This window comes from Phascolarctos cinereus, unplaced genomic scaffold (genome assembly GCF_003287225.1).
Source record: "Phascolarctos cinereus isolate Bilbo 61053 unplaced genomic scaffold, phaCin_HiC Scaffold_3;HRSCAF=262, whole genome shotgun sequence".
In the NCBI taxonomy this organism is placed as follows: Eukaryota; Metazoa; Chordata; class Mammalia; order Diprotodontia; family Phascolarctidae; genus Phascolarctos; species Phascolarctos cinereus.
The window spans coordinates 127,706,584-127,719,166 of NW_027555736.1; the positions used below are offsets into that span (position 1 = coordinate 127,706,584).

The window sequence follows — 12,583 nt, forward strand, 5'->3', positions numbered from 1 at the left end:
TAATGGCTATTGGAGACTCATGGACACTATACATTTTTTTAAAAAAACTAATATTTTATTTTTTCCCAATTACATGTCAATAAAATTTTTAGCATTCATTTTTAAAAGATTTTGAGTTCCAAATGTTTTTCCCTCCCTCCCTCCTTCCCCTCCTCTCTTCCTAAAATGGGAAGCAAATTGATACAGGTTATACATTGTATGCTATCATGTAACATATCTTTCCATGTTAGTCAGCTGTGAAAGAAGAAACAGATCAAAAGGGGAAAAAACAAAAAAAAGAACAAAGTAAGTGAAAAAATATGCTTCAATCTGCATTCAAAGTCCATCAGTTCTTTATCTGGATGTGGAGAGCATTTTCCTTTGTGAATCCTTTGTACTTGTCTGGGATCATTGTATTGCTGAGCAGAGCTGAGTCATTCATAGTTGATCATCACATAATGTTGCTGATACTGTGTACAATGTTTTCCTGGTTCTGCTCATTTCACTTTGAATCATTTCCTACAAGTCTTTTCAGGTTTTTCTGAAATCTGCTTGTTTATCCTTTCTTTTTCTTTTTCTTCCTTCCTTCCTTCCTTCCTTCCTTCCTTCCTTCCTTCCTTCCTTCCTTCCTTCCTTCCTTCCTTCCTTCCTTCCTTCCTTCCTTCCTTCCTTCCTTCCTTCCTTCTTCCCTTCCTTCCTTCCTTTCTAGCAGTTGGGGTTCAGTGACTTGCCCAGGGTCACACAGCTAATAACTGTCAAGTGTTTGGGGCTAGATTTGAACTCAGGTCCTCCTGACTTCAGGGCCTGTGCTCTATCTACTGCACCACCTAGCATCTTGTTCATCATTTCTTATTACACAGTAGTATTCCATTACATTCATATACCACGGCTTCTTCAGCTATTCCCTAATTTCCAGTCTTTTGCCATCATGAAAAGGGCTGCTATCAATGTTTTTGCACATATAAATACTTTTCCCTTTTTGCTGATCTCTTTGGGATACAGATCCAGTAGTGATATTGGTGGATCAAAGAGTATACACAGTTTGATTGCCTTTTGGGCATAGTCCAAATTGATCTCCAGAATGGTTGGATCAGGACACAGCTCCACCAACAGTACATTAGTGTTCCAATTTTCCTACATCCTCTCCAACATTTATCATTTTCCTTTTTTGTCATATTAGCCAAATCTGGTAAGTGTGATGTGGTGCCTCTAAATCAAAAGTGATTTAGAATACTTCTTCCTATGCCTATAGATAGATTTGATTTAGTCTTCTGAAAACTGTCCATTTATATCCTTTGGCTATCAATTGGGGAATGGCTTGCATTCTTACAAATTTGACTCAGTTCTCTATATATTTGAGAAATGAGGCATTTAGCAGAGACACTTGTTATAAAGAATTTTTCCCAACTTTCTGCTTTCCTCCTAATCTTGGTTGTATTAGTTTTGTTTGTGCAAAAGCCTTGTAATTTAATATAATCAAGATCATCGATTTTACATTTCATAATCCTCTCTATCTCTTGTTTGGTCATGAACTTCTCCTTTAAGAATTTGGATGCTATACTACTTGGCGTATTTATATGATAGTACTTCATTGTGTATGGTACAAGCAAGAAGTAGTCTCCTTCCTCATCTCTTAATTAGGTCTGTTTTTGCTTTTGCTTTGTCTGACATCAGGATTACTGCCTGGCTTCAGTAATGTTGCCCTGAGACCCATGGGAGACCCTTGTTTGTGGTGCTTCATTGAGGGGGTGGGGTGGAGGGGAGCTGGTGCTGCTGGAGGCTGTAGGGGTCTGGCAGCTTACCTGGTGCTAAGCCAGGGTCCTAGTGGCATAGTGTTTGGCTATGCTGAGGCAGGTGGGATGTTTCTGTGTTTCCCTAGGGCCACACTGAAACACATGGTGGTTCTCAGAGCTGGAGTCTGCCTGTTCAACTGGCTGTGCTGAGGTACATGTTGGGGAGGGGGCTTTTGCCTGCTCCACTGCACTGGGGCTCAGGATCTCCTGCTTGCTTGCTGGGACACTACCCTTTTACCCAAGTGAGACAGACCTTTCTTGCTGATCTTCCAAGTTTCTTGGGCTCAAAAATTGTTTCCTCTCGTCTTTTTGTTGGCTCTGCTGTTGCAGGATTTGTTGTGGGGCACTATTTTATGATTGTTCGGAGGTGAATATGGGAGAGTTACACCGATTTACTGCTGACTCCATCACCTTGGCTCAACACTACACATTTTTATGCAAGTCTCCCAAACATATGTAAAAAAGATATCCCCCTACTAATTAGGTATGTGAACTTGGAAAAGTCTTGCAATTGCTACAGGCATTGAGTTCTCTGCTCTGTAGAATGAATGGTTTGGAACCTAAAGGTCTCTCAGTGACTTGTCAGATCTCTTCTTGCATGAAGGTTGTCTATCTCAATAATTCTGATTGCCATTATTACATACAGCCAAATGCTTTTCTATTTGATAGCCATGTTATTACATACATATCATGCGGGCCAGGTTCACCACGGGAAGGTAAGAGTCTTCTACTTTAGAAGTTAGTATAACATTCTCTAGAACCGAAACTCATGTGGCACAGCAAAACCAATATGACATATATTAATTCTGATGAACAATTTTACAAGAGTTAGTCTTGCCTCCCTACCATGAACCTTACTCTTTTCTTAGAAAATTTCTTTCTTTTTTTTTTTTTAAATAGGAACCTGGATAGCCCTGTAGGTAAGGCACTGAACCTGGAGTTATGAAGACCTCCCTTAGACACTTATTAGATATGTGACCCTGGGGAAATCACTTAACCTCTGTTTGCCTCAGTTTCCTCATCCAGCTAATGGGGATAATTATATTATCTACCTTCCAGACTTATTGTGAGGATCAAATGGGATAATAATTGTAAAATGTTAGCATAGTGCCTGGGACACAGTGGACTTTATATAAATGTTAGCTTTTATTATTCTATATCATTGTGATTACTGTGCAAATTATTCTCTTGGCTTTCCTACTTCATTCTGAATTACTTCATACAAAACTTTCAGTTTCTCTGAATTCCTTATAGTTTTTAATTCTTAATATATAATAGTATTCCTTTATATTCATGTACCATAGTTAATTTAGCTAATCTTTAATCAACGAGCAGCTGTTTTATTTCCAGTAGCTTTGCTACCATGAAGAGTGTCACTATGAACATTTTGTTGTATGGAAGATATTTACTCCCTCTGGAAATATATACCTGGAAGTATATATAAAGTATATACCCAGTATATACCCAGTAATACCCAGTACTAAAGAGTAAATACTTAGTAATTGACCCATACCACTAGGTCATGGAGTATGAATAGTTTAGTAACTCTCCTTACATAATTCCAAAATATTTTCCAGAATATTTAGGATCAATTTACAGCTGCACCAACAGTCTGTCAGGTGCCTGTCTTTCTATACCCCCTCTAACACTGGCCTCTCAGTTTTTATCATCTTTGCACGTATTCTGGGTGAGAAGTGAAACCTCAGAACTGTCTTAATTTACATTTATGTCATTGTTAGTCATTTGGAGCAACCTTTCACATGGCTGTGTAGTTCTCTTGAAAACTCTTTTTTTACTACTTTTATCTATTGGAATATGGCTCTTGGAATCATATATTTGTGTCAATCTCCAATATGTCTTAGAGATAAGATTTTCCCCTTCTACTTTGGAGCAAAGTATACATATAGATACCTACTTTTGCATCACAATGTCACTTTTTATCAACTTGGACTATTAGCAACTCAGAGGTTGAAGAAAAGATAGGGAGGGAGAGGGTAAAATAGAGGTTAGTACAGGGATCTTTATCTGGCAGGCATAAAGCACACTCAATATTATCTTCTTTTGAAGAATGTCCTGTAGCCCCTAAGAAGACCCACTGAGTTCAAGTAGTTTTCTACTGAACATTTGATTCTGCTCCTGGAAAACAGCTACACTATTTCAAACATCCTGAGAGCAGATCAAAAGATACTACAGTAAAAACAAACCAGACTCACATTAAGACAATAACCATCATGAAGCTAGACTTTTTTTTTTACCCTCAAACACACACAAATTTAGGCTCAGAAAAAGGGACAATTGGGTTTTGGAAAAAATAAAATATACCATTTTTTTAAAACCTCATCAACAAACTAAGTTTTGTTTAGAAAACTTTGCAAGTTTGCTAACCATTTCTGAAGCTTAAGAAGAACCTTCCCCCAAAATGATAGTGGATAAAAAACAAACAAATGAAAAATAAACCCAAACAACAGGTCACCCTTCTGGGATGGAGGTAATGGTTTCACAGAGCAATAATGCTTGACTTGGTATTCATTTTCAATTCACAGTGGTAGAAGTGAGGTATAATCTACCAGCAGCTGTCAGATACTTTTAGCCTAATCCCACAGTAGCTGCATTGGTACAATTGTGGTGATGTAATATGTTGTATCGGCTGACCCCTACAATGTGACGGCACTGTTAACACTCTGCTCTTGGGAACTTCATGAGTGGGCCAGAGCAGTTCGAAATTCCCCCTTAGGTACTTAGAAAGACTGGCTAATGCTCCCGACTACAGCTCTGATGTACTCATGCCACAGTAGTGTTGAAATGTGTTTCTTTCCAAATCATTAAAGGCTGGCATTTCAGAGTGATGCCCCAGGGAGTATGTCCCTGGTTTGCCTTGTTTTTTTGAAATGTAGCTTCTTAGCTTCTATTCAGGTTTGTGTTGTATTTTCCAGTTGCTTATTTATTTTTTTAGCCTTTCAAAGGGGCCAAATAAATATACCAGTGTGATCATTTACACATTAAGCTTTGGCATATTCTTGCACTTCTAATTAAAAGTTGACAGTTTTCTATTGCTAAATTAGGAATAGGAAAGCTCCAGATAGCTAGCAATTCACATCAGCTACATGATATTGTGGAAAGAGAACCAGCTCTGGACCTTGGTTACAGATACCTCTTCTGGGATTTACTACCTGTGTGAACTTGGTCAAGTTATTTAAGCTCAGTGTCCTCATTCTGTAAAATGAGGGGGTTGGACTAACTAACCTTTGAAGTCCCTTCCAGCTCTGGATCTATGATGCTATGAACCTCTAATTCACATCTTAGGGAAGAAGGAATGGTGCCTTGTGTTGGGATTTGGATGTACAGATGACTGGACTGGTAAACTGGACATTGGCTTCACTATGAGACTATATGTGTATGTGTGTATACATACACTATATGTGTGTGTGTGTGTGTGAATATATATGTATATATATATAAATATTATGAGACTATATACTATAATGTGAGACTAATTCTTTGGTTCATTCTTCTCTTTGGAGCCAGCATGAGGAGTGTTAATGAAACAATACTATTGAACCAGAATCAGAGATTTCTTCTGTTAATAAAATGATCCCTAGAAGACTCATGTGCTAGAGTTTTGTGCATTTTTAAAAACAGAATAAACCAATCCAAATAAGGGGCTTAGACACAATTAACTGTGTACTGCTCATACTTAATGGGATAGCTAGGTGGTACAGCAGATAGAATACCAGGCTCAAAGACTCCTCTTCCTGGGTTCCAATATGGCCTCAGATACTTCCTAGCTGTGTGACCCTGGGCAAGTCACTTAAATCGGTCTACCTCAGTTTCCTTATCTATAGAATGAGCTGGTGAAGGAAATGGCAAACCACTCCAGTATCTTTGCTAAGAAAATGAGGTCACAAAGAGTCAGATCTAATTGAAAAAAACTAAACAACAGCAAGGTCATATTTAATATTTGTTAACTTCCAAAGAAGAATACAAATGAGGGGAAGAGATGGAAAATTACCACTCATAGCATACAGACTCTTTGAGGGCAGGGAATGTTCTAGTTTTTGTTTTTGTAGTATTTCCCAGTGTTTCATACAGCATCTTGCACATAATAAGCATTTTAAAATGTTCACTGAATTGATTTGAATTAAGATACTCTTATGTCTCTTGTTCTAAAAGATTTCAGTTTCTTGATAACCATTTTTGCTGCTCCCCCTCATGCCACCCTTTCCTCTATGAATCTTAACTTTAAAGTTACTATGAAATTTCAATTTAGAGAAAACATGGTTTTATTACAGGATCATATGATAATATATCTAGAGTAGAAGGGAACTCAGAGGCCGTTTTATAGATGAGGACACTGAGGCCCAGGGAAATTAAGTGATTCATCCAAGGTCATACAGGTAATAATTATCAGAGATGGGATTTGAATTTGAACCCAGGTCCTTTGACTCTAGAGTCTATGTTTTCAATCAATAGTATCTTCCTAAAGTACACACACACACACACACACACACACACACACACACACACACACATTTGTATGCATATGTCCACACACATATATGTTTATATATCTGTGTATTTTGGATCCTAGCCTTATTCCAAGTCAAGTACAGAAAAAAAAAACTGAATTAACTTCTTTGTTTTATTCTATCAAATGCTTTGAGGTCCTTTCAATTATATTTGTTAGCCAATGCCATTGTCCCCTCCAGACTTTCTCCTTAAATTGATATTCAAGCCTCTCCATTATTTGATGCTCTACACTGGACACAGGGAGAAGAAAGAAGAAACAAATAAGCAAACTACCACCACAAGCTGCTATGTCTTTTTCCTTTTCAAGGTATAGCATTGCTACACTTGGATGGATCTAACAAACTCAACTCCTTTGAAAGTAATGGAATTACATTGCCATCACAGTTCACCGGTCGGCCTCATTTTAGAAAATTCATCTTTCTTAATGCCTTCACAGGAAAGTTGGGCTGCATTGGCCTGTGAGAAGTCAGCACTGACACTCAGCAGTATAAAATCCAGGGAAGGCCCCCTAAAAAGTGTGAGGAGCAAACTGGAGGAGCCAAAGGGTGAGAAAGTTACAATTAGCCACTAGGACCAGGAGAATCAGGCTTTTCTGGTTAACTATTAGTTGTTCTTCTAGTAACCTTTGGAGTATTCTAGGACAAGTAAAAATCCAATGTCAGGGTCGGAATGAATGGAATAAAATGAAGTATACACTATATGAAATGTTTAGAATATATTAAAAAAGTTACTTGTGATGACAAAAAAGATTATTTGGAAATCTTTTGGATGATTGCAGTTTGGTTGCTTTTCCAAAATTCAGAGAATGTCTGTTTAGAAACCCATCACTTGGCAATAAGGTTAATGCGCGCCCTTTAAAGTTAGTAAAACCCATAGACTACAGTTTAAATGTCCTGGTTTGGGAATATAATTAGACTTTCAGTCCAACCATGGATACTATTAGCTGTGTGACTCTGAAAAGGTAACCTAACCTCTACAAATTCAGTTTCCTTATCTGAGAGATGATAAGGTTGGACTCGATGGCCTCTCCAACCCCTTCAGCTGTAAATCTATGATCCTATGATCTTGTGATCCTATGTATTAGAATGTGTCCTTGTATTCCAGAATCTCAGAGGCCATCTAATCTATCCTGTAACCTAAGCCAGAATCTCCTTTCCTTTACAATATCTTATCTTTGGAAAGTGGTCATCTAGCCTTTTTTTTTTTTTGAAGACCTCTAGTGAGTGGGATCTGATTACTTCCTGAAGTAACCCATTCCACTTTTGTGGAAAAAAAAAAACAACAACCCGTTAGGACATTTTGTTTTGTTTTTAATTTCCTTTCTTTCCAGACAAAGCCTATCTATCTGCAATTTTTTCCTTTGCTCCCAGTTCTGTTCTCCAGGGCCAAGCAGTATGAGTCTAACTGACTTCTCCAAAGGAAGCACAATGAGTGGGTGGCAAAGCCAAGAAAAGAACCCAGGTATCCTAATTTTCAGTACAGTATTCTTTCCTACCATTTCTTAGTTCCTTTGGTAGGAGCGCTGACAAATAACAAAATAGCTCAAAGGCTAAAGAGGTAGGAAGAAGGCATGTTATAACATAGTTCTACTATAAAATTATGAATATCACACCTGACTTTCCTAATGTTGGGGCTGTTAGCTGCTACTTTCTTAAAGCCAAGAGTGATGATACACATCTATGATGGATAATAAATATTATAAGACATTGATTTTTTTTTTAACCCTCAGTTGTAGGCTTATCTCAGAAATAGCACACAAGGGAGAGAAGTGAAGTGGCAATTAAGAGGTCAAGGAAGGCTCAGGTCATTCTCTTATCTTTGATTCTAAATTCTTATATTTTTTTCTTATAAAATTAAACTTATTTTACTTTAGATTTTGGTAATTGAATATATTAAACTGTCAAAAATACATGGTAACATAGTTTGTGGCCAAGAATACCATGATACATATACAGAAAAGAAATAAAAAACACAGCATAGATTTCTGCCTAAATTAGGTTCCTGCATTCCTTTGTTTTTTAGATATTGAAACAAAGCATCTTAGACTTCTTCATAATTTTCTAAGTATGTCAATTGACAGATTGATCAAGGGTAGGTGGGATCTGACATTAGAATATTATGGCAGAATTTTTCTGGTGACAGATGAGGCCACCTTGACACAAACTCCAAAGCTTTGCCCCTAAGTAATAAATCTCTGAGTGAAGTCATCTGTCTCTGACCTGAAGCTTGGAAGCGGAGGCTTGGGATACTGAAGTTTCATTGTCTTTATGAACATTAAATTTGGCTCAATGGCATAAATACATACCCTCAGCTTTCAATCTCTTTAATGGTGGCAGGTTATTTCTTTATTTTTTTTTTCTAAAAGGTGGCAATCCTTCTGCTGATTTCTCTAGCCAACAGAGATCCCTGACTGGGCCTTTATTTTTTGTTTGATGTCTAATGAAGGTTTAAGCATTCTAAAAGGAAATAGTAATCAGTACTCCATACAATTTAGCAAATATGTGTTATATAGACGATATCATAGTCCAGAAGCCATTAATTGTCCTTGAATCTGCAAAATAGAACCTTTAAAGCTCAGAGATCATCCATGATTTCTTGGGCTTCAAATTAGAATTGAAAACAGGATCCATTGTCCAAGTGATATTAGTAAAGAATGCCTGTATGACAGGAGCAGAAAAAAGATAGGGTTTTTTGTATAAAATTATTCCAATATATGTGCTTATATTTACTATCTCATATTCCAATATGGATTCCAGTAAGAGTCCATATTCCACATCTCTGTGTCTATATTACATGTCTGTGTATACATGACAAACATGCAGGTTCAACATTTTAAATTCTTCCCTATCATGGTATATAGTCTGGGTCCTTGAAGGGAATGCTAGCAGAGTACAAGTTCTGGAAGGGTCTGTCAAGTTGGGAAGGGCAATGGATGATTGTGGTGATGATGATGATAATTAGCTATGAAACTCATGAAAACTATCACTACTAAGGAATGGAGGGGAATATACACATCAGTCAATCAATAAGAATTTATTAAGTGATGACTATATGACAGACATTGTGCTAAGTGCTAGGGACACAAAGCCTAAAGTGAAGTAGTCTGTTGCTCTCAGGGAGCTTATATTCTATATCAATGAAATTACATATCTTTGAAGAATTGAAACACTTTCTTCCTTAGATGGTCTTGTGCCAATGTGGGCAATACAGTTTTGAAGAAAGCAAGGGAATTCAAAATATAATCAAAATTGTATGAAATAATATTCTTGATAGTAGAAAATGGTGTCCTGTTGATTATAGGGTGTGAGTTGCTTTGACTTATGCTGCTGTGTTCTAAATTGCTAATAATTCTCTGTTCTGCTTTGGAGTTGAGGATTGAGAAGGACATGTGCTTTTACTGCAATAGGAAGAATTTCAAGGTAGGAAACTCTTTCCACTAATCCTGGCTCTCATGCTTTTCCCCTGTGTGACATTAAGTAAATTATTTCACCTTCCTTTTAACCAGTTTTGGTTTCCTCACTTATGAATTGAGGGGTTTAGACTAGAAGGGCAAATCCCTTCCTGCTCCAGGCCAGTGAGCCTATGGAGCAAATCAGCTAGTTGTCTGTAAGTGTCCGTGGGAGGATTTGAACCAACGTCTTCCTGCTTCCGAGGCTGGTCCGCTGCTGTGATACAAAGACTGTTGTTGTTGTTTCTGTTGTTTTTCTTTCCCTTCCTTCTTTTTTCTTTCTCTTTCCTTCCCAGGACAAAGAGAGTTTAATTGCCTTGTCCCTGTTGATGCATTCAGTATACCTCAAAAGTAGGAAGGCCTTGAACCCACGTCTTTCTGATTCCTGGTAATGCTTCACAAATTAAGGGTTTTTTCACTCCTACTTATCCTAAAGAAATTATACTATGCTCTGATATATAAAAGTATGAGGAAGTTCATTTTACTTAAAATCTGTATGTTTATATCACCATTGCGTAGATATGACAAAAGATATTAGAGTTTATAGTATGACTTTTCAAAATTCAAACTCATATTGTTTTCTTGGCAAAGCCACTCTTTTGGAAATGTCATTTTCAGAGCTTTCATGTTTTATCAATAGGGTGTCCCAGTGTTTCCAAAAGCAACTTAGCTTTGCATATATGTTTCTGTGTATGTGTCTAGGTTAAAGGGTAGGTGGGTGGTGATGATAATAAGTCATAAGATCATAGCATTTTAGAGCTGGAAGGTTCCTTTAAGATCTAATCTAACTCATCTTTCAGAAGAGGAAACTGAGATCCATAAAGGGGATGTATCGTGCTCAAGATCATACAGACAAATTCAGAGATGTATATTTGACAGTATAATTTTTTTTCCCCTATAGGCTTTGAAGAGTACATGAATTTAATATTACATTTAAGAAGTTCTCCATTTATAAAATTAATTTTTAATGTATGGGATATTTATCTCATGAAAATCATCCTAAACTTTAAGTTGTATATGCTCAAATATCCTTGTTTGATCTCTCACAGAATTTGCCTGTCAAATTTAAATCACCTTTTATTTGGATGACATCATGCCCCAAGTACAGATAGCTGAAATTAATCAAGGTAATTCTGTTGAGTGACCTACTTTGGCATTTTCATCTGATGGAGCCAGGAAATGGGGTAGCTAATAGACCATTTTGGAGTATTCTAAGATCTTAGCAATTCCATATTTAAGGAGGTTAATAGGATACTAATTGGGGCCTAGGTGAAGAGTTCACAAGAAAAATGAACTTACCTGAATTTGAAGACTGTGAGTAGTACAAACCACCTTCCCTTACTACTGTTGTTTCAAATGGTTTTGCCCTATAACTGAGAGGGGGAAGACAACCTTTTGAGTGTTACTGACTGACTTACAGACATCATTACTTTTTTTTTTGTTTCTGGATAACAATGGCTGGCAATGTGCCAATGTCACAGGCCATGAGCAAGATCAGCACTATCATTTTCATAAAAGAGAAATGCCAGAAAAATTCTTCAGAGTTGGGAGGGGGGGTAGAAAATAAATTTGAAATACTCATTATTTCAAGTCCAGGTAGCCATGTCTGTACTATAGTTCTGGGAATATCACATGTTAAATTCCTCAATTAAGAATTAAAGTGCCTTAATTTAGTGGGGAAAAAAAGCCAAAACAACAAAAAACAACCCTTTCCTCTCAGTTCTTCACTCATTTTCATTTGTCGAATTGAATTGTGAATGAATGAATTGATATCAGCACGTATATGCATTTATATACACATACGTATCTATATATCCTTGTATTATTAACCATATATATAGATGCAGTGATATGGAGGTAGATATACACAAATATATGTGTTTTTAATCCTTGCTGGCTATCAGTAACCTGAGTTGTGTTTATAGACAGCAAAAATATAGAGATTAAAGTATTTTTCCTGACATTTTTGTTATAAATTTCTTCAAAATGAAACATGGCTGATTTGGGAAATTTTTCAAGTTAAAAATGATATCTAAAAGATTGCTAAGTCCTCTTGCTTCCCAGAAAATCCTTCTGGAAATGTTAGACTCCTTTGGGACAAAATAGTTGCTAAAAGATGCAAAGGGGTAATGATTTTTACCATCTTGTATTCCTTATGTTGTTTCCTTACACAATATAGTGTGCTTTCCCTCAGTATTACCTTAGCTTTTAATAGTCAGAAAAAAAGGAGTTAACATTTTTTTTTTTACCGTAAAGGCTTGTGGCATGTCTTTCTGTCTCTCTCCGGGCACGCAATCAATCTTCTAAGTTTCCAGGAGCAGCTGAGATTTTTAAAAACAGCTGTAATCTGCGGTCATTGATGGTGGAGTAGATTGTTTGCCAAACTATTACCATAACTGTCAACCGAAATCAGAAAAATAATCTCATTGTGCCGGACAGATGCGTTTCCTGCATTATTGATATAGTCACTGCAGAGTAATAGAGAAATATAAAGCATTGTTCTATTTACAAAAGGAGATTGGCCAAGTCCTTGAAAGTGAGCATGAGGGACAGGCACTTACAGGAAGTGAGATATAGTCAACTCAGTAAAAGTTATGTGTCAGGGTCATGTGACCTCCACAGTCAGCAGTAGAATCTCATAGTTTTCAATAGCTTTCCTCTCCCTCCCCCTTTCAGATCCAGCTTTCTGGTCTAATCTCATACTAAATGAGTTCTCTCCAGCTCAAGTATAGCAATATGGGATTTGTTATGTTGCCCTTACCTCTCACCCCAATAGTTTCTCAGAATATGCAAACCATCATAATATGTGCTCCCCATACTTGTACCCCTGGATTCT

At 37.0% G+C, this 12,583-nt stretch overlaps 1 long non-coding RNA gene across 1 annotated transcript in view; it reads right to left on the reverse strand.

Annotated features, from left to right (window-relative positions):
• Nucleotides 1–12,264, reverse strand: part of LOC144456186 (uncharacterized) — a 43,716-nt gene extending 31,452 nt beyond the window's left edge. The window contains exon 1 of the long non-coding RNA XR_013485094.1: nucleotides 11,997–12,264. This is a non-coding gene — a long non-coding RNA (uncharacterized LOC144456186). The remainder of the gene's footprint in view (nucleotides 1–11,996) is intronic.
• Between the last annotated feature and the right edge of the window lie 319 nt (nucleotides 12,265–12,583).